Genomic DNA, 23317 nt, shown 5'->3' on the forward strand with positions numbered 1-23317 from the left:
CAGCAAAGGTTGGTGATGATTGGAAAACGATAGTATGTTTCGTAATATTTAAACAATTTGCCACACATTGCTATGATTTGTTCTTCCTTACTGAGATGTGTCTCATCCTAGTGGATGATCATATTTTTAGGTCCATCAAGAAGTCGTGTTTAGGACTCTGATAGGGTAATGTTTTGAGTATTTTGGAAAGTTTGTATAAACTGCTTATGTATAGTTTGTGTATGTTTTTAAATACTAGTATGTAATATAAACAAGTAGTCATAGTTGTTTATAGGGTACATATATGTATTTAGGTGGACTATGGTATTTGAATTTGAGGTTATATGTTTTTATTTCGCTATATAATTGTGGTGTTTGGTATCAGAAGCAGGTGAATGTAACACGTGACCTCTGGGCCCCACTTGGCGGGTTCGGGGTGTTACAATAAATACATGATTTATCAAATCAAATTAGTACCAAGAATTGAAAAATCTGTTTTCAAGCCATATTGCTCTTGCACTCTCAAAGCTCTCACACATTCATACTGAGAATTGCTCAGATATTCTGAATTTCTGATCAATCTTCTTTGAACTCAAACCTCTGAGTTGTTGATTCACATCAAAAGAAGAATTTTGGTGAAATAGTTCTTGATCTTCAATTCAATTTCTTTTTGATATTTGTTTAAAGTATATTAGGTGAACTTTATTTGTACTAACAAGCTCTATCTGAGAGCATCTCTTTTACAAAAGAAAATTTTCTTGTTTCCTTGTTTCTTTAATGGTTCAAGTCATTAGATCATTGTAACTGAGAGTGGGGTATCACTTTGAGAGGGGGCTCCATCCTAAAGGAGGGATTATAAATGGTTTGTTCTGCTCACAAAGGAACGTGTTAGTGGAATAGTTAGGTGGTCTTGCCTAAGGCGAGGACGTTGGCTGGGTATAAGCCGAACCTCGTAAAAAACTCGATCTCACTTTTAACTTTTACTCTTAAAATTTTTAGCATATATAAATTGTGTGGTTGTGTTTTTAAGTGCAAGTAGTTGAAAGTTTGAGACTGAATAAACTTTTAATTTAAGAGAGTACGTTGATTAATCTTTTGCTGAAATCTTAAAAGGAGTATGTTAATTAATCGTTTGCGGAAATCTTGGTTAAAAGAAGTGCACCAATATTCATTCATACAGGGCTTTATTTAAACTTTGAACTGAATTTTTGCAAACGCTGAAATAAGGAAGTGCTGGAGCTCTCACAATTGGTTAAGTATCTTGTGTGGTTGATTAATTGATTGTTATTGTTAAAGGTATTTGGCTTGTGTTGAGATTGAGTGTGGATTGTGGTTGATTTAATTGAACATTTAAAATCCAAACATTCTTATGTCTTTGCTAAGTATACAAAAGGTTGTAAATTTGTAAAAAGACTTGAATTTCTAAAATAATTGATATAATTTGTACTCCTCACCTTATCCTTGGAGTGGTGCTTAGGATCCCCAAATCAAAAATCTGCTCCGACAAATATGACGAGAATCGAACCTAGCACCTTGTGGTGGTATCCGATCGTAAATTTGGCTAGAGATTTGAGAGAAATTGAGAAAAGAGCGAGAAAACTTACCTTATCTCAGGAGTAGTGCCTACGACACCCTAATCACGAATCCACTCCGGTTAAAATATTGGTGGCCGAGAATGGAACTCAGTGGTATTTTCCGTTCCTCAATCAGCAGAGAATTAGAGAAGGAATTGAAGAGAGAAAAAGAGTGAGGCGTGAGGAGAGAGTGGAGAGAGAGAGAGAGAGAGAGAGAGAGAGAGAGAGAGAGAGAGAGAGAGAGAGAGTGAATGGGGGGGGGTCTCTGGTTCTTCAATTTGAAACTCTTTCAAATTTTGAACAGGAAGCTTCTTTAAGCTTCCTGTTACTATCCCCTTTTTTATATTATAATAACATTATATTATATTCTTATATATATATATATATATATATATATATATATATATATATAACCATCATATTTCTTGATTTAATTAATTCAATTTAATAATGTTTAATTAATTAATTAATTAATTATTAATGTTAATTAATTTTAATTTTTTTTTTTGGGTTACTAGAGTTAATAAAAAAAAATTATATTGCTATTATGAAACAAATAACAGTGGGAAACATTTTATGAGTTCATAATATGAAATAGTTAAGGAATAACTATTCCCAAATTTTATCATGCATGGGGATTTATATTTATTTTTTATTACATGTTGAATGAAATAAATAAGAGTATATAAGGAATAACTACTTCCTTGATTCTCAAAGTTCAACTACATTCCATCTTATTCTAAGGACTAACTATTCTACCAAACCAAACAAGTTGTAAGGTTTAATTTTATTCAACAAATGAACTTCCCGATAGTTGTCCGTTGGTTAACCTTTGAGTTTAGTGAAAAAATAATTTCAAAATAAAATAACAATTTTACCCTTCCACTCAATTTTGATTAGATAAATTAAGAAATGACATTAATTTAATAAATCAAGTCAAAAAAATTGGTCAATTAATTAAGTACAATATGTTTTGAAAATTGAGCTTATGATTGATCAAACACCCAACAAAAAATACTTAGGCAATTATATTGCTCCAAAATATTTTTTTATATACATTTCATGCAAATTAAAGGACTAAATATGTAACACCCCGACCCTCTAAGTGGGCCCGAAGTTCTACTATACATACATAACATGCATATCTTTGATATCACACATATACTACCCGCCCAAATAAGGAAAAATAGGTGTTTCATACTAAACTGAATAAGCATACATAGCTGAAATACAACATCATCTAATACTTACCAGAGTTTCTATAATGACCTGCTTAATAAACTAGATATTATTTATTTATTTATTTTTTTATACTATGATAATCTATATGTTCTGATACCATATTGGGGATAAACTCAATCATTAACCTAAGCAGCGAGAAGCAGAATTCAAATAAACATAACCATATGTAAATATATATATATATATATATATATATATATATATATATATATATATATACAAAACCAGAATACTAACATGTTTCCCAAAATATACACATATATTTGTTCCCCAAAATACCCTCAATTATGCTGGGATATACAAAAATCTTCCACAATACTCACTTCACTGACAGGGCACTACTAAAGCCCCTTTATTTGCGAGCCTGGTCTGCTTGCCTACCTGGATCACCTAAAAAATGATTCAATACTGGGATGAGCTAACGCTCAGTAAGACGAAATATGCTATTACTAGTATGTGATAAATGAGCTGCAGTATTATGAAAATCTGTTTTCATATAATCATATATAACTGGATACGTACGTACAGTACAAGTAATAAAATACACCACCCTTTCCATGTTGCTTAACAAAACAATATTGTAGGTTACTCTTCAAAATACTTCTAATGTACATAAGTATGTTCTTTATTTCTGTAAATCTGTACATACGTAATAGTAATTGAAAACTTTCCCTGTGGATAACTATGTGTCATGATTTAACCCCTCATGACAAGGTTGTGCGGCCCATTGGCGGGATCTACACTGGCTGGCCGACCAGGGTAAATCACTATACTCCATCGGTCTGATCTGCCCACCTCAACCCATATCTGATGGGGAGTTTATCCATGTCAAGGGCGTAGGTGATCGACCTACTACCACATATTATCTAAATAGATGGTTGCACTCATAACATAACATAATATCTGTAGCAACGGTATCGTACTCTGTAATTGCGTAATCCAACAAGGTCTGATACTGTATAATATATCTCTATATACAACTATCTGATTTACCATGATTCTAAAATAACCGTAATAAACATGATACTGAATAAACTGTAACTGTAATTCATACGTTATAATATTGAGAACTGTATAATCATAACACTGAAACTGCATAATCATAATACTGAAATTCGTATAATCATGGTACTGAGATTCGTATAATCATGGTACTAGAATTCGTATAATCATGGTATTGAAATTCATAAAATCATGGTACTGAAATTCATAAAATCATGGTATTGAAATTCATAAACATATCTCCGTACTATATTCATATTCTCAAGCCACACCATACTTTAATACATAATTTTCATAATTTAATAAACTTTATAATATTTTAAAAAATACCTAACATAGCATATTTCCCTTACCTGACTACTAAAAAGCTCTTATGGTATACTAGCCTAACACTCGCAGGGCCTCCTACACAATACCCGAAAATAACATTTTCCAGAACAGAATATCAGTATTTCTTCGCCTACATCATTTCCTATAACTGTTAGAAAGCCAAAAATGGGCTAAAAGGCCTTACCCTGAATTTGGGATGAAATCCAACTTCGTTTCACCAACGATCCGCTCCGGCAGACTTGCAGAAAATTTTGTCAGGAGCGTCATGGTGGCTTTGGATTGTCGATCCGGCAACTAGCTCAGCCGAAATCGAAGAGAGAAGGGAGAGAGAGAGAGAGAGAGAGAGAGAGGGCACTGAAAGTATGATAAAAATTCGAGTTTTCCTATTTATAGGGCCAGATTCGTCGATGAGACACGTCACCTCGTCGACGAGTTCTTTAGTAAATTCATCGACGAACCTTACCCTTCATCGACAAAATTCAGAGCAGCCCAAAACCTTCGCTTGGTATGGGACCTCATCGACAAGATCCTTAAGACATTCGTCGACGAATCCCTGTATTTATCGACGAATCCCTGTATTCGTCGACGAACCTTGGAAATTCTTGAAATTATATTCTCCAAAATGTAATGTAGTCGACGAACTCTTTCTGTTTCCGTTTCCATTTCTCTCCCTCATTATTATTTAAATACTATTATTCTTCGGGTCACTACATTCTCCCCTCCTTATAAAATTTCTTCCTCGAAATTTACTATCTGTATCTTTATCTATACTCTCCATTATTCAGTAAAGGAAAGGGTCTACTTATTTTATTACCTGCCCTCACTTATGGCGTAGGAATACCGCAGTTACATGGGTAGTTCTGGGAGATTACAACCATAAAAGAAAATTTCTCTCAAAACCAAAACACTACCTAACCTATACTCTACATTACAATTACACTAGACTCAACAAAATAAAATTACCATCTTAGCATATACATTAATACTATAATTCATCAAATAAATAAGGATATTTCCGTCTGATTTCATCTTCAAGCTCCCATGAGGCTTCTTCAACCGCGTTGTTTCTCCATAGAATTTTCACCAATGGTATCTTCTTGTTGCACAATTCTTGTTCTTTTCTATCTAAAATCTGTACTAGAGCTTCTTCATATGCTAAAGCCTCACTGACTTCAAATTCCGCGCGACTGATGATATGGGAAGGATTTGGGACGTATTTCCTTAACATAGAAACATGAAATACGTCATGAACTCAAAATAGAGATGGCGGTAAAGCTAGTCAATAGGCTATTGACCCAATCTTCTCAAGTATCTCAAATGGGCCAGTGAACCTAGGACTCAACTTACCCTTCTTCCCAAATCTTAAGATCCCCTTCAGTGGAGTAATTCTCAGAAATACATGATTACCCACTTCAAATTCCAGTCCTCAGAGGCAAGTATCCACGTACCTTTTTGGCCCACTCTACGCTGCATTGATTCTATCACGAATAAGTCGGACTTTATCACACGCTTGCTGAATTATCTCTGGACCCAAAACTCGCCTTTCAGCTACTTCATCGCAGAAAAGAGGAGATCGGCATCTCCTACCATATAATGCTTCGTAGGGTGCCATGCCGATGCTAGTCTGATAACTGTTATTATGAGCAAATTCGACTAGCGGAAAAAACTGAATCCAGCTACCTCCAAAGTCTAGCACACAAGCACGAAGCATATCTTCTAATACCTGGATTGTTCTCTTAGTCTTACCATCGGTTTGAGGATGGAAGGCAGTGCTGAATTCTAACTAAGTCCCCAATGCCTCCTGTAAGCTCCTCCAGAACCATGATGTAAAACATGGATCACGGTCCGAGACTATGGATACCGACACTCCATGGGATCGAACAATCTCCTGTATATATATCTCTGCTAACTGGTTCATAGGGTAGCTGACCTTAATAGGCAGAAAATGCGCTGTCTTTGTCAACTTATCAACTATTACCTAGATGGCATTCTGACCATGCGACGCTTGAGGTAGCCCAGTAAAAAAATCCATGGACACGTGGTCCCACTTCCACTTAGGAATGAAAAGTGGTTGCAACTGATCTACTGGCCTCTAGTGCTTAGCCTTAACCTACTGGCACGTCAAACACTGCCACACAAATTCTGCTATCTCCCTCTTCATGCCACTCCACTAGAAATAGTCTCGTAGATCCCTATACATTTTCGTACTGCCAGGATGAACAGTGTATAGAGATTTGTGTGCCTTCTCTAAAATCATCCTCCTGATGCTGTCATCTGCAATCACACACAATATGGTGCGAAATCTCAAAGTCCCATCATCAAAAATACTGAATTCTTCCCCCTAACCATCCTGTACTCTAGCTATCACCTCCACTAACTCTGGATCATCTCTCTGAGCAGCTTTAATCTTTTCATACAATGTGGGCTGTACAACCAAACTGGAAATAAGCGCCTGAGGACCATCCTCCACTAATTCCACACCGAGTCTTTCTAAGTCCATCTAAATCGGATGCTGAAATATCGCTGCTAACTGTGGTGTGTCTCCTGATTTACAGCTCAGAGCATTAGCCACCACATTTGCTTTACCTGGGTGGTAACTGATGGTACAGTCGTAATCCTTAATGAGCTCCAACCACCTCCTCTGCCACATATTCAACTCTTTCTATGTAAAGAAATTCTTGAGCCTCTTATGATCAGAGAATATCTCACACCTCTCACCATAAAGGTAATGCCTCCAAATCTTTAGTGCGTGTACAACTGTAGCCAATTCCAGATTGTGAGTAGGGTAGTTTTTTTTATATTCTTTCAACTGTCTGGACGGATATGCTATCACCCTACCATGCTGCATCAGCACACAACCAAGTCCTTTCAAAGACGTGTCATTGTAAATAACATAACCATCGCTTCCTAATGGAATCGTCAGAACTGGTGCAGTGACGAGCTGCTGTTTTAATTCCTGGAAGTTCTACTCACATTCTTCATCCCACACAAATCTGGCATTTTTCCTAGTCGACCGTGTGAGAGGACCTGACAAAGCTAAGAACCCCTCAATAAAACGACGGTAATAACCTGTTAGTTTTAAGAAACTCCTGACTTCCTGCACATTTCTCGGCCTAGACCAATTTACCACCGCGTCAATCTTGCTGGGATCCACTGAAATACCGTCCCATGATATCACATGGCCTAAAAATGCCACCTCCTCAAGCCAGAACTCACACTTGCTAAACTTAGCATAAAACTTCTCCTCTCTGAGTGTCTGCAACATTTGCCTCAAGTGCACCTCATGATCCTCAAAACTCCTCGAGTACACCAGTATATCGTCAATGAAAACTACTACAAACTAATCTAAATACTAGTGAAAAACTCTATTCATCAAGCCCATGAACACAGTTGAGGCATTCGTCAGACCAAACGGCGTAACGAGAAATTCATAGTGCCCGTACCTAGTTCTGAAGGTTGTCTTCGCGACGTCCTCCTCTTTTATTCTCACTTGATGCCCGGATCTGAGGTCAATCTTAGAATATATCCGTGTACCCTGGAGCAGATCAAATAAATCGTTTATACGGGGTAGAGGATATTTATTCTTAATAGTAACTTTGTTTATTTCCCTGTAATCAATACATATCCTCATGGACCCGTCTTTCTTCTTTACGAACAACACTGGAGCTCCCCATGGCGATACACTGGGTCGTATAAACCCCCTGTTCAACAAATCTTGCAACTGATTTTTCAATTCTCCCAACTCGGCTGGAGCCATACGATACAGGACCTTAAAGATCGGCGCAGTCCATGGAGGTAAATTTATAGGAAAATATACCTCGCGCACATGAGGCAACCCTGGTAGCTCCTCTGGAAAAATAAATAGAAATTCTCGTACTACTGGAGTGTTGTCAATCTTCAATTCATTTTCAGATGCTTCCTTCACAAATTCTATAAACCCCTTACCTCCATCCAAGAGTAGTCCACTCGCCTGCACCGCTGACACTAACTGCGTTGGAGCACGTACCCATGAACCAACGAATCTGAATTCCTGCTCTCTAGGAGGTCTGAAAATTACTTCTTTCTGGAAACAATCGATGCTGGCATGATTGACATCCAACCAGTCCATACCCAGTATTGTATCGAACCCACACATGTCAAACACAATAAGATCGTCTGGTAGTACTTTCCCTTGAATTTCTATCGGATAGCCTCTAACTACCCTTTGACATCTGATCATTGATCCTGATGGTGTAGCTACCGACATTGCTATATCTAATGACTGGGTTTCACTCTCAGATAATTTAACATAAGATGTAGAAATGAAAGAATGAGTAGCACCCGAGTAAAAAAGAACAATAATTGGATATGATGAAACAGTAAATGTACCTATCACCACATTCGTAGCAGCCTCTGCATCACCCGGCGTCAAAGCATATACTCGCGCTGGGGCCACATTCCTCTACTGGCTACCACGAGGCGCTTGGTATCCTCCCCAAGCTACTAATGTCCTCCCTGATGGGGCTTAGGAGCTGGGACCTGGTCTGGCTGAACTGGTCATTTGGGTACCACGTGGTCGGGTCTCCCACAACGATAACATACACCTCTGCCTACTCGGCACTCTCCCAAATGATGTCTCCCGCAAGTCTGACACACCGGGTATGTCGGCGTACCCTGGTTCCCACAAGATCCTGCCATCTGCCTTTGGTCACCCCTACTGTAACCTCCTCTCTGTGGACACCTACTGGTGCCATCTTGAAAACCCTGAGGCGCAGGCCTCTTCCTATGACTCTAAGCTGCTACACCCCTCTAAATACCACTCTCAATGATCGCAACTTTATTTACAACCTCTGTGAATGTTTGAGCCATAAAACCAATCATCTGCTCAAATAGATTCTGCCTCAGTCCTTATTCAAACTTCCTTGCCTTTTTCTCTTCACCAGGTGCTAGATGTGGAGCAAAATGTGACAGGTCGATAAATCGAGCCGCGTACTGGGATACAGTCATCTGCCCCTGTACCAAATGCAGAAACTCTACTGCCTTCGCACTTCGAACGATAGGAGGGAAATACCACTCGAAGAACAGATCTTTGAATCGATCCCAAGTCACTGGCATTGGAACCGGGCTTTGCTCCTCTATCAGTCACGCTGCTCTCCATTAGCGCTTCGCCTCCTCTGTCAACTTAAATGTTGCAAACGCTACCTTTTGCTCATCTGTGCAAGGAAGCACAACCAATGTCTCTTCGATATCCTGGACCCAATTTTCAGCTACATTGGGTCATCACCTTCAGCAAAGGATGGGGGTTTCATTCGTGTAAATTGTTCAATCGATTAGCCATGTTCCCTAGAGCTCCTGGCCAACTCAGTCATCACCTTCTGAGTGACGCTATGCAGTACAGCATCTATATCTCCTCCACCAATGCTGGAAGGTCCTAGCCTATCCTCCCCAACATTCGTGCCACTGCTTCCTGGGTCCATCCTGAAAACAAGAAACACACTTAAGCACTTTATCTCCTATACGGACCTATCTTGTACCAACTCAAAATTAATTACCTTCCCTGACCTTAACTCAATAACCAGTTCTGTCACCTAGACACACGACCTGACAATAATTTACTATGGTTTTCCTGAAATCGTCACCCTAGGAAAAACACAGAAACCATCATGGTAATCATGTACCCAGACACAGAACAAACCTCAAATCCTTTTCCTATACTCTGGTATTGCTTCTACTGCATTCTAAAGTCTACAGAACCTAGCAACCTAAGCTCTGATACCAAACTGTAACGACCTGCTTAATAAACTGGGTATTTTTTTAATTTTTTTATACTATGATAATCTACATGCTCTGATACCATACTGGGGGTAAACCCAATCATTAACCTAAGCAACGAGAAGCAGAATTTAAATAAACATAACCATATGTAAATATATATATATATATATATATATACAAAACCAGAGTACTAACATGTTTCCTAAAATATACACATATATTTGTTCCCCAAAATACCCTCAACTATGCTGGGATATACAAAAATCCTCCACAATACTCACTTCACTGACAGGGCACTACTGAAGCCCCTCTATCTGTGAGCCTGGTCTGCTCACCTACCTGGATCACCTGAAAAATGATTCAACACTGGGATGAGCTAACGCTCAGTAAGACGAAATATGCTATTATTAGTGTGTGGCAAATGAGTTACAGTATTATGAAAATCTGTTTTCATATAATCATGTATAACTAGATACGTAAGTACAATATAAGTAATAAAATACACCACCCTTTCCATGTTGCTTAACATAACAGTATTGTAGGTTACTATTCAAAATACTTTTAGTGTACATAAGTATGTTCCCTGTTTCTGTAAATCTATACATACGTAATAGTAACTGAAAACTTTCCCTGTGGATAGTTGTATGTAATGATTTAACCCCTCATGACAGGGTTGTGCGGCCCGTAGGCGGGATCTACACTGGCTAGCCGACCAGGGTAAATCACTATACTCCATCAGTCTGATCTGCCCACCTCAACCCATATCTAATGGGGAGTTTGTCCACGTCAAGGGCGTAGGTGATCGACCTACTACCACGTATTATCTAAATAGGTGGTTGCACTTATAACATAACATAATATCTGTAGCAACGGTACCGTGCTCTATAACTACATAGTCCAACAGGGTTTGATACTATATAATATATCTCTATATACAACTATCTGATTTACCATGATTCTGAAATAACCGTAATAAACATGATACTAAATAAACTGTAACTGTAATTCATACGTCATAATATTGAGAACTGTATAATTATAACACTGAAATTGTATAATCATAATACTGAAATTCGTATAATCATGGTACTGAGATTCGTATAATCATGGTACTAGAATTTGTATAATTATGGTACTGAAATTCATAAAATCATGGTACTGAAATTCGTAAACATATCTCCGTACTATATTCATATTCTCAAGCGACACCATACTTTAATACATAATTTTCATAATTTAATAAACTGTATAATATTTTAAAAAATACCTAGCATAGCATATTTCCCTTACCTTACTACTAAAAAGCCTTTATGGTATACTGGCCTAACACCCGCAGGGCCTCCTACACAACACCCTGAAAATAACATTTGCCAGAACACAATATTAGTATTTCTTCGCCTACATCATTTCCTATAACTATCAGAAAGCCAAAAATGGGCTAAAAGGTCTTACCCTGAATTTGGGATGAAATCCAATTTCGTTTCATCAACGATTCGCTCCAGCAGACTTGTAGAGAACTTTGCCAGGAGCGTCATGGTGGCTTCGGATCGTTGATCCGGCGACTGGTGGGGCCAAAATCAAAGAGAGAAGGGAGGGGGACTGCAGGAGAGAGAGAGAGAGAGAGAAAGAGAGATAGAGAGAGAGAGAGAGAGAGAGAGAGAGAGGAGAAAGAGAGAGAGAGAGAGAGAGGGCACTGAAAATATGATAAAAATCCAAGTTTTCCCTACTTATAGGGCCAGATTCATCGACAAGACACATCACCTCGTCGATGAGTTCTTTGGTAAATTCGTCGACAAAATTCCGAGCAGCCCAAAACCTTCGCTCGGTACTTTCTCATTGACGAAATGGGACCTCGTCAATGAGACCCTGAAGACATTCGTCGACGAATCCCTATATTCGTCGATGAACCTTGGAGAGTCTTGAAATTATATTCTCCAAAATGCAATGTCGTTGACGAAGTCTACAGCCTCCTTCTGTTTCTGTGTTTCCATTTCTCTCCCTCATTATTATTTAAATACTATTATTCTTTGGGTTACTACAGTTTCTAACTATTTCTCATATACATCTATACATAATTAAAACATAGTCTGTTACTACAATCCCCAAAAGACAGACACTGACTAATATCTCACCAACTCTGACAAGAACTGTCTGCTATCTAAGTCAGCCCAGAAGAATGCTAGGCTTGATCCCTCAGAGGACCTAAAACACATTTGTATACTAGGGTGAGACACCTCTCAGTAAGATGAATTACCTTATTACCAGTGTGTGGTTAACATGAGATATTTTGTTTACATAATACTGCTAACATTAATCATTTAACTAGCATTTAAAACTGTACTTAATATATGTCTGAAGATACATGCTTTCATAATAACATACTGCTGGCTCAATATAGCCCTTTCTATAGTAAATGTGCCCATATATGCCTAGAAGATACAACTTGGTCTATAGGACTGGCGTCGTCACGCCATCACATACACGTGCGACATGCTTCCCCCAATGACGGGTTGTGCGGGTGCCTACTCAATCTGTACCTGATGGCTGCCCGAAGGCTAAGTCATCTAGGATTACTACATTGGATGGAGCCCTGAAAAACCTTTGGGGAGTACTTAACCCAGGTCACCAATTGCCTTTCCCATCCACACCCTCATGGTGTGAATTGCACCTCTCCATACATTTAGCTACGGTACCGAGCTTTAACATAAGAACATAGTAACAGGGTTCTACTATCATATATGACAATTTATATCATAAAAACTGTATTTATAATTCATTTCATAAAACTATACATATCTATGTTGGATAATGACTCGGTAAAAACTGGTATATCATATCATATCTCATATCTCATATCTCAGCATATAGTCGTTACATTTCAGTATTTCACAAAACCTACTCATTTAATGCCAATTAAAAATTATACTCATGCCACACAATTTTTATCTAATAATTCATAAATATATCATCTGCTTGATAAAGTATTTTCTGCTGCCAAAACTGGGGTATAAAATCTCCAAGTTGTTACTTTATCAAATATAGGTATATAGTTAAATACGAGAAAAATGGAGAAATCAACCCTACTGTCTTTGGTAAATTTTAAAATCAGCTTATGGTTTGAAATAATGATTTTCCAACCAGTGAAAATATTCATAAAGACCAATACTACACCTTAAAAATATCATACTTAAATTTAAAAGGTTGGTTTTGAAAATAAAGTCAGTTAACCGATCCCTAGACTCGGAAACCTTAGAAAAGCCGTAACTAAATATATAAAAATAATTTTTACATTCCATATGGTTAAAACTTTTACATATAGCTGACATAATATAATCCCTATACCTGATTCCTAGAAATGACCCAAGACGCTCAAAAACCAAACCCGAACTTTTCCCTGAGTTTTAGAATCTATTCCGCTAGACTCGTAGAAATTTGTCTCCTGATCCTCATGGTATCTTCCGATCATTGAAACGGGTGATGAACAGCAAACAATCGAAGAGAGAGAGAGAGAGAGAGAGAGAGAGAGAGAGAGAGAGAGAGAGAGAGAGAGAGAGAGAGAGAGAGAGAGAGAGAGAGGGACAGAGAGAGTTTTTAGATTTTTAAACAAAGAAGCAAATAAAAATCTTATTTATAGCTCCCTCAACCAAGTCAAATTCGTTGACGAAATGACATCTTTGCCGATGAGCCACACAAGGCCATTCTTTGACAAAGGAAGAACCTCATCGATGAACCCCAAGCCTGATATTTTTCGGACGTTTTGGATCTCTTCGTCGATGAAGCTCTGAATTTCGGCGATGAAGCACAAAAGGGACTTAGTCGATGAGAACATTGGTTTCGTCGACGAATCCTGCTATTCCATGTTGAAATTTTCCTTTCTTTCTTTCTTCTTTAATTTTCATATTTCCTGGTTCGGGTTTCTACAAAATATATCTTTAAAATATATATATAGAGTTTAAAAATTGACTTAGATCGACTAATTGGCCGAATTACGACTTGCTTTCTGGCCTGATTGAATATCATATTTAATAAGATAACAACTTGAATAAGATGAATAAAGTTGGTAAATTACCTCGAACAAAGGGCAACCAATTAATATAAATTTGAGTTTTTCTTAACCATTTAACAATCATATTTTACATATACAATGACTAACATTAAATTTTAATATTTAATTTTATACTTTTAATTTATAAAGTATGATTTTTAAAATTTTAATTACGTTTTTATAACACTATTTTGATAGGGAATCTAAAAATATTGAACTATATTTTATTTATTTTATGGTGTGTTTAGTCATTAATTTTTATGGAAACTACATCTAATAAATATTTTGAAGTATTAAAATTATTAGATATTTTTTTTATGATTTATAAGTAATTTTTATTTTTTCATATATATTTTTAAAAAAAATTAAAATAATAATAACTTTTTTGTGCTATCCCGATGTCAAGTAGTTGATTGAAAGCAAATGGACCGACTGGACTTGTCAATTTGTGAATTAGTTAAGTTTTCAAGTTGTTTAGTTAATTTTCAAGACATTCTATTATATTGACCAATTTTCTAAATTTAATTTATTAAATTGATGTCACTTTATAATATCCTTTCATTATAGCTGAAATTTATTTTTTCCACATATACTTAATGTTTGACTAATGACCAATTAACAAAATGTTTGTTTTGTTCGTAAAATTAAACCTCAAAAAAATTTTGGTAGTTTTTAGGGGATTGTTGGAATTGGTGTATTCCCAAAAGGAGGATGCATAGGGTATTTAAAAAATTTCTTCCTGGGTCTAACTAATTCAACAGCAGTATATCACAACTTAGGGTCTATCTAGAACATATATCAATTCAATATATAAACAATATATTCAGAGTAACGAAAAATATCATACAGGTGCGAAAAATAAATTGCAGATAAATAAAACTGACACCATATATGATATCGGGGTTCGGCCAATACTGCTTACGTCCCACCCTCAAGCTCACAAGTTAGAGGATTCCACTAATTGCTCACTTGCGGGTGGAGCTACACCGATTACAACACGTTACAGGTTAGTGCACTTAGTTCTCCTAATCGGGTCTGAACCAATCCAGTGCTCTCCTAACCGAGTCTTAGCAAGTTCGGTACTATTCACAGGGTTAGTCTCCCTCTTTCAACCAACACCGGGAATATAATAGATAATCAAATGAAATATTTTGTACAACCAAATATGCTTATAATACAAGCAGATGTGTACAACACTACAGCTCAAAATGCACTCACGTATGATATGAAAATAAGTTTAGTATGAGTATAGTGATTTTTCTCAAAATAACTTATCATAATCTTTGAGTAAAATGTATGCAGTGAATATTTCAGAGATTCAAACCCAAAAGATCTCTTCCCAAAAGATTTTCAAAAACTTGTTTGAAAGAAGCTAGGGTTTTGTTTTCAAATAAACTTGCAAAAATAATGTGTGTGTGTGTGTGTGTAAGCACAATTGCAATAAGACTTTCCTAGCACAAGATAAATGTGCTCAAGTCTTTCAAAAAAATCAATATAGATTTTCTCCCAATAATATTTATCAATAAAATATATAGGAGATTCTAGAAGCTTACCCTCAAAAAAATGATATTCAAAATATGAACATTGAGAGTAAATGTTTTGAATAAAAAAAAATGCCCCAAAGAAAACCTCTCTTCCAAAATAGACTTTTCAAATGAAAAATGCAAAGAGAGTTAAATGATTTGTAAAAATTAATTCCCAAATGAATGCTCAAAAACAATGCTCTCTTGTAAGATTTATTAAAAGAATAATAAAAGAGAGTAAAAAATTAAGTATATATTTTGAGAGAATTTTTGGGCTAATCTAATTACTAATAAGGAGTTATGAGGAGGTATATATAGAGTTGGGTGAAAATATGACCATAGGGGATACGAAGGTCATTTTGTAAAAAGATTAATGATGTTTAGTTTAAAAATAACCTTGCTGCGGTAAAAAATTGACCAACCTGAGAGGTTCGTCGACCATATTCAAACTTCGATCGACCATATCACTAAATTTGGTCAATCATGACATTTTTGAACCGTAGGTTCGGTCGACCGTCTTAGGGCGATTTCGAACCCTGCGTAGGTTCAGTCGACCATGGCTTAGGTTTCAGTTGACCGTTCATAAGGTTTGGTTAACAGTGGCCAATTTGAACTATGAGTTTGATCTACCCAGTAGTTGGTGGTCGGACACATGTCAGTTTGGTCAACTGTAGAAGACACATTCATTTTAGAATGGTCAACTGAGCGAAGTCAATATGTTAACTTCTGGTCAGTTTGGTGGATCAAGGCATTTATACTGCGAAAGGTTCGGTCAACCGAAACTTTGACTTTGGTCAACTTTCTTAGTTCGGTCGACCAAGGTTAAATGGCTCTGCGATGGTTGGTTGACCAAGGATTTTAATCAGGCCCAAAAACCTATCGTCGGTCGACCTTTGTAAACTTTGTTTTAACCCTAATTTTTAACCCTAACGAGTTAGTTATTTAAGAAAAGAGTTTCTGTATAAAGTGCTGGTCCCTAAGGTCATTCTATGATCATTTTGAGCTTACATCCACATCATGCATGCCATGAAATTATTACAGACCAAATTAAAAAAAAAAATGCAATACAATTGAAAGTAGATGTCTTCTTTTTTTGTTTTTATTTTCAAGCCTTATTTAATACGCTAGGATGTATTATCTTGAGGTCCTTCTGGCTTCCATTTTCATTTTTCCTCATGTGCATGTTAAAATATAGACATGTTCACACACTAAATGTACACATGAGATACAGACACTTTGTTAGCATCAAAACAGGGATCGGACTCAAAAATTCAACAGGGATGAAGTGTCATATTTGAAAAACTTAGGAAGTGTCGTTGGATTTTACCTATTTTATTGAAATACATTAATATGGTGAAATGATATTGGTTTCAGTGTGTGTATTCGATGTATATAATATTTTCTCCTACATTTGGGAGAAATTATTAGGTGCACTGGGCATCTAATAATAGTAATATATATTTAGAAAACTACAATTTAAATTTAAAATTTCATTAAATTGTACAAAATTTAAATTGAAAGTGTGAATTTCATTCTCCCTAATGCAATGTTAATTCAATAAATTATGACTCTATATCCACACTCCTTCCTATAAATATATATATATATATATATATATATATATATATATATATATATATATATTGTTGCGACGTCCCTCAACTCGCCAACAATGGTGGGTGCAGCTACGAACTGGAAAACAAGGTGAATTTTGAAAAGAGTATTTTCATGGAAATCATGGTGTATGGAGTCGTCACTAACCTTTTGGAGCATGGTTAGAACACTTGATTACTACCCAATTAAGGGTAGAATCGATCTGTGCTACTAAAGTCCAACTCAGGAGTTCGGTTACGTGAGGGGAAGGTAACTGTACCTAATTAATCGAAAATTATCCCAAAATAAATCCAATAAGTACTTTTATTTTACTCCCTAAAAAGTGTGAAGAACATGTACAAAATAAAATACTATATAGATATTCCCTCAGAACTGGGGCATATCGTGCTTTAAAGAGCTCGATGCCTCCCATTGCAATCATTGGGATGAAAAATCGAGAAAATAGTTTACAATTGGCCTAAACAAGGCTTACGAATCTTGATTTTGATGATAACAAAGTAAGATTATTTAATGTTCTTCAAAGTTGTGATATTTCAGGAAATTCAGATGTTGAAACAAAAGCATACTTCATAAAGACAAGTGATCAATTCTGAAAGCTCAAGAGATCAACATGGAAAGACTCAATGATCACAAGAACATTGAAAGCTCATATCAACTCAAGTGATTAATATTGAATATTCAGAAACTCAAAGCAACAACTTGATGAAGTTTTTCAAAGAGTTCAAAAGAAATGAAGAGAGTCTAATAGGACACACTTTGTAAATACTTCAAGTGTATCTCATATATGAAATTTCATTTTGAAGCTCAATAGGAATGAAGAGACTTAAGCTCATTAGGAATGAAGAGACTTAGAGACCTTAATTTTAAAACTTGGAACATATTTTTCAAAGAGAACAAATTGATAATCCAATAATTATGAAGCAAAGAGAGTGAATAACAATAATATTTTAAAAACCAGATTTTTACTTGATAGGAGCCTAACTGAACATGGTCGATAGGCTACCACTTTAAAGACTTTTAGTGACATGTGTATGACCCCAAGGTGACAAGCGATTGCCACCCTACAGCCTGTGTATTTTATTTGTGTAATTCATGGACAAGCGACTGATGAGAACCCCTCAGGCCACTGCCACGCGATAGATTTTAAATTTCATAACGGACACATTTTAAAAATCATATTGCTTGGGGCTCAAACTTGTCCAAAACTTGGACACTACTCCAAGTAAACTTGGGGATCAAGTTAAATACTTTTCTAACTCTATAAATACACCCAAAATCAATTAATTCACTCACAAAAAATCAATTACAGCACTCATACTCTCTCAATTGCTCTTAAACTCTCAAAGGCTTTCTCACTGTCATCTTGCATGAAATTTACTGAGGTTTTGCTGATTCTAAATCACCAATCTTATGCTACAATTCTGAATTCTTTCATTCATTGGAAGAACCATTCGGTGATACACTCTTTGAGCTTTAATCTTAATTTCATATTTGAATTACTTTGAAGTATATAGCTCTGAATTTGTATTAATCTGCTCTTTAAGAGAGTGTTCTTGTACTTAGCTATCATTTTGTATTCTTGTAATTTTTTTTACGATTCTAGGATTGTTGGATCGTTGGCTAAGCATGGGGGATTGCTTAGAGGGGTGCTGCCCTAGTCTAATTAAAAGAGTGACTGAGTGATGGGGATATGACTTGGAGAGGCGGGTTCTAGTTTACAGAAAGAGTGTATAACAGTGTTGTTCCGCCCGAAAAAGGAACTGATATAGTAGAATCCTTTGGTGGTTTGTCAAAGGCGAGGACGTAGGTTAGGGATAAGCTAAACCTTATAAAAATCGTGGTGCACTCTCTTTCTCTTGCTCTTTATTTTCAGCACATATAAACTGCGTGGATGATTTAATTTCTTAATCATATATACTACGTAAATTTGTAAATTAAGTAAACTTAAAGTTCAATTTTGATTTGGGATTGCGGAAACCGAAAGGGAGTACGTTAGTTGATCAATACTTTGCGAAAACCTCAAAGGGAGTATGTTGATTGGCTAACACCCAAAGATAAATTAACTAAGAGTTTACTTGAATTCTAAATTTTGGAAAGAGTGTGGATGTTTTGTTGAATATTAAATTGAGAAACAAAATTCATAAATACAGGGCTTGATTCAAACTTTCATTCACTACAGGGCTGCAAACAAACTAAACATATTGAATTATTGGAAAAACTAAAAGAATTGCATAACATATCTTGATTGAATATTTTGTGGATTTAATTGATTGGTTTTAAATTTTGATTGGTTGATTGAAGGTTTTATTTTGTGTGGTTGTGGATTGAATAAAAGATTTAAGCTTTTGTTTTGTATTGAACAAATCCATAAAAGGTTAAGACTTCATTAAAAATAAAAAGAATTTTAAAGAAATTTTAAAACCCAATTCACCCCCCTCCCCTCTTGGGACTACATCTTTGTTTTCAATTGGTATCAGAGTGGGGTTATAGAAAATCTTAATTAGTAGCTATACAAAGATCTTAATGGCACATTTAGGCATAGCTCCCTTTGGAGAGGGCCAATCCTCAACCCGACTACCAATCTTTTGTGGTTTAAACTATACATTTTGGAAACAACGTATGAGTATTTATCTTTAAACTATGAATTGGAAAGCTTAGGAGGTTGTGTTAGTGACCTAATTGCCCTCAAACTAGTGGATGGAAAACAAGTCCCTAAGGAGAAAAAGGACATGATTGACTCAAATCACAAAATGTTACAAGTTAATTCAAGTGTTATCAATGCTTTGTATTGTGCTCTAGATATTAAAAAATTCAATAGAGTCATGGCCTGCAAAATAGCCAAAGAAATTCGGGATAAGTTAGAGGTAACCTATGAAAGAACGGTAGATGTTAGAGATAATAGAATTGACATGCTAACTAGTGAATAAGAAGCTTTCAAAATAAATCCAGATGAATCAATCACTAATATGTATACTCACCCATATTATAAACTCCCTTAATGCACTAGGAAAGACATACACCACCTATGAGATGATTCGAAAAATTCTTAGAGGGCTGCCACCTATATGGGAACCAAAAGCCACAACAATAACTGAAGGAAGAAATTTGAAAAACACCTCTTTAGATGAACTTATAGGTTCTCTCCTCACATATGAAATGTCAATGAATAAAAGGAATGGAAAAACCAAAGCCCAAGAATCTATAGCCTTCAAAGCTTCAAAACAAAACTCTAGTAGTGAAGAAGAGATGGATAAAGATGAACTAGCCTATATCTCTAAGAAACTTGCAAGAATCCTTAGAAGGAAGAATAAATTTTCAAGAAAATTAGCAAGATACATGTTATAATTATAACAAAGTTGGACATATAAAATTGGAATGTCCACTACTTAAGAAAAGATTATAAAGAGAAAAAGGAAAAGGCTATGAAAGCCACTACTTGAATAATTTGAGTACAAGTAGTTCGTAATGTGAATCAAGTGACCAAGAAGTTGGTTACATTTGTTTTATGGCATGGGATGATGATGATGATGAAGAATAAAGTTCCCCATCCAAATCGGTTAATGGTTATAGTAGGGATTCATCTAATGAATCCAATGATGAAAGCATGCCATCTTATGAAGAGTTACAAAATGATTTATTCAAAGTGCATAAGATGTTAGTCAAAGTAACTAAGCAATATACATCATTGAAAAGCAAGAATGAAGGAGTAATGAAAGAGTTAGAATCTCTTAAACTTGCTGCAAATGAAAAAATTCAAAAATAAAGAAAATGGAAAATAAGAATGAAGCAGTGATAAAAGACTTAAAATCTATAAATCTTGTTGAAAAAGAAAAAAAAAACTTGAAAATCAAGAAATTAGAGAGCAATACTAAAAAGTTGATGAAGGAAGTAAAAGACTCATCCCTATCCTATATGGAAAATGAGAAAGACACATATATTTTTGAATTAGAGAATGAAATCATAAAAATGTCTCAAAAATTAGAGAAATCACAAGAGAATATTGATGGAAAGAAAGATATTGAGATAAATGATCTTAAAAGTCAAATTGAAGATAAAAAAAAAAAAAGATCATTTACAATTTCACAAAAGGAAAAGAAAATTTTGAGAAAATGATTGGATCAGAAAGAATGACCTTAAACAAAGAAGGCATAGGATTTAATGGAGTTGAAAATTCAAGAAAAAAGAACCTCTATATGGGGTACTTTATAAAAGCCTCAAAGGACTATGCAAGCACTTCTTCAAATGCTTGCACTCACACCATTTGCTACCTATGTAAGCCAAAAAGGACATATAAAGTTTGAATGTCCATTTAAGAGAAAGGGTGTGAAAATTAAACAAGTTTGGAGAATTAAAGAAACATCACCTTCTAAACAAACGGGACCCAAGAAAGTATGAGTACCTAGATAAAAAGCCTTGTATGGAAAATCTCAAAGAAGAGTTTAAGAGCTTATTGAAACAAATAAAAATAAAAATAACATTGTTGGCCAAAACCATAGTACGATTCATACAAACCTTAAACTAGAAAGTATTAAGTCTTGAAAAGAAAACCCATATGAAAGAAAATGTAAAGCAAACTTATTGGATATGAATAAGAAACAACTTGAGCAAAATTGTAGTACAATGCACATGATAATAATATGCTCCCTGCTTATGTGATGTGTTGATATGCTATATGCTACATGTGTATATCTTGAAATCTCCAAAGACATGAAAATGATTGATGATTTGTGGCTCACTATATATTGAAAACTTGAGCATGAAATTATTGAGCTTGATTTTGAAGCATAAAATCGTGATATGATATCCATAATACATGATATAATATTAGTCTTGGTATCTATAAAGTATATTTGTATCCATGAAAACTTTTATTGGTATCACAATTTAAAAGCTCAATTGATTTCACAATTTAAAAAGTTCAATTGGAATTTGAGCATGACTAGCATAATTGTATCCATGAGCATGTAGATATTGATGATATTGACATGGTAATTGATATTAGTATCCATGAAGCACATACATGATATAAATCAATATTTGAAGCATAAGATGATAAACTTAAAAGCATAATTAATATCAAATTTGAATGTGTTAAATTCAGGGGAGTGTTATGACTTATTGCTTATATTATGATTGTTTCCTTATTTTCAAATTGATATCATGAATTAATAACATTTTAAATTGGTAACATAATTTTCAAATTTCAATTGGTATTATTCTTTAATGTCTTACTTGGTATCACAATTCAAAAGTTCAATTTGTATCTTAAATAATGTCAAAAGGGAAAATGTTGTTAGTAAAGATATTACAAAACATATGCATGACTATTAAAACACACTACACATGTTATATTAAAAAAATAAATAAATTGAGTGTGTACATATGTTTGATATGCAAGCTTGATGATATGCTTGAAATGTGATTTTATTTGAATTTAATCATTTTTTTACTCTTTTTGATTGATGTCAAAAGGGAGAGAAGTTTTGAGCAAAAATTAAGCATGAACATAAAAGGAGAAGTATTTGATATTTATTGATAAACTTGATCTTGAATAATGTTGATGAGTGATATTGAATAATGTAACCTTGTACTTGAATAAAGTGATGAGTATGTGTATGAGCTTTGATGGATATGGTATGTATGATTTGGAATATGATGGAATATGTTTATATTTATGTCAAAAGGGGAAGTATGCATAATGTTTATGAAATGATGAATTTATATAGAAGCAAGCTATAATGACCTTTTGAAATACTATTGTGCTTTAATGTTATATTAACTTTGAAGATCTATGCTTATTGTAAGGGGGGCCTGTTAAAGCTTACCTATTTTTGCTCCTTATTTGTCTTCATCAAAAAGAGGAAAAGTGTTGGCCTAAACAAGACTTGCGACTCTATTTTGATGCTAATAAAGTAAGGTTATTTAATGTTCTTCAAAGTTGTGATATTTCAGGAAATTTAGAAATTGAAACAAAAGCATACTTCTTGAAGACAAGTGATCAATTCTAAAAGCTCAAGAGACCAACATGGAAAGACTCAAAGATCACAAGAACATTGAAAGCTTATATCAACTCAAGTGATCAATATTGAATATTCAAGAACTCAAAAAAACAACTTGATGAAGTTTTTTAAAGAGTTCAAAAGAAATGAAAAGAGTCTAATGGGACACACTTTGTAAGTACTTCAAGTGTATCTCATATATGAAATTTCATTTTGAAGCTCATTAGGAATGAAGAGACTTAGAGATCTTAATTT

The sequence above is a fragment of the Malania oleifera genome, chromosome 4 (assembly GCF_029873635.1).
Source record: "Malania oleifera isolate guangnan ecotype guangnan chromosome 4, ASM2987363v1, whole genome shotgun sequence".
In the NCBI taxonomy this organism is placed as follows: Eukaryota; Viridiplantae; Streptophyta; class Magnoliopsida; order Santalales; family Ximeniaceae; genus Malania; species Malania oleifera.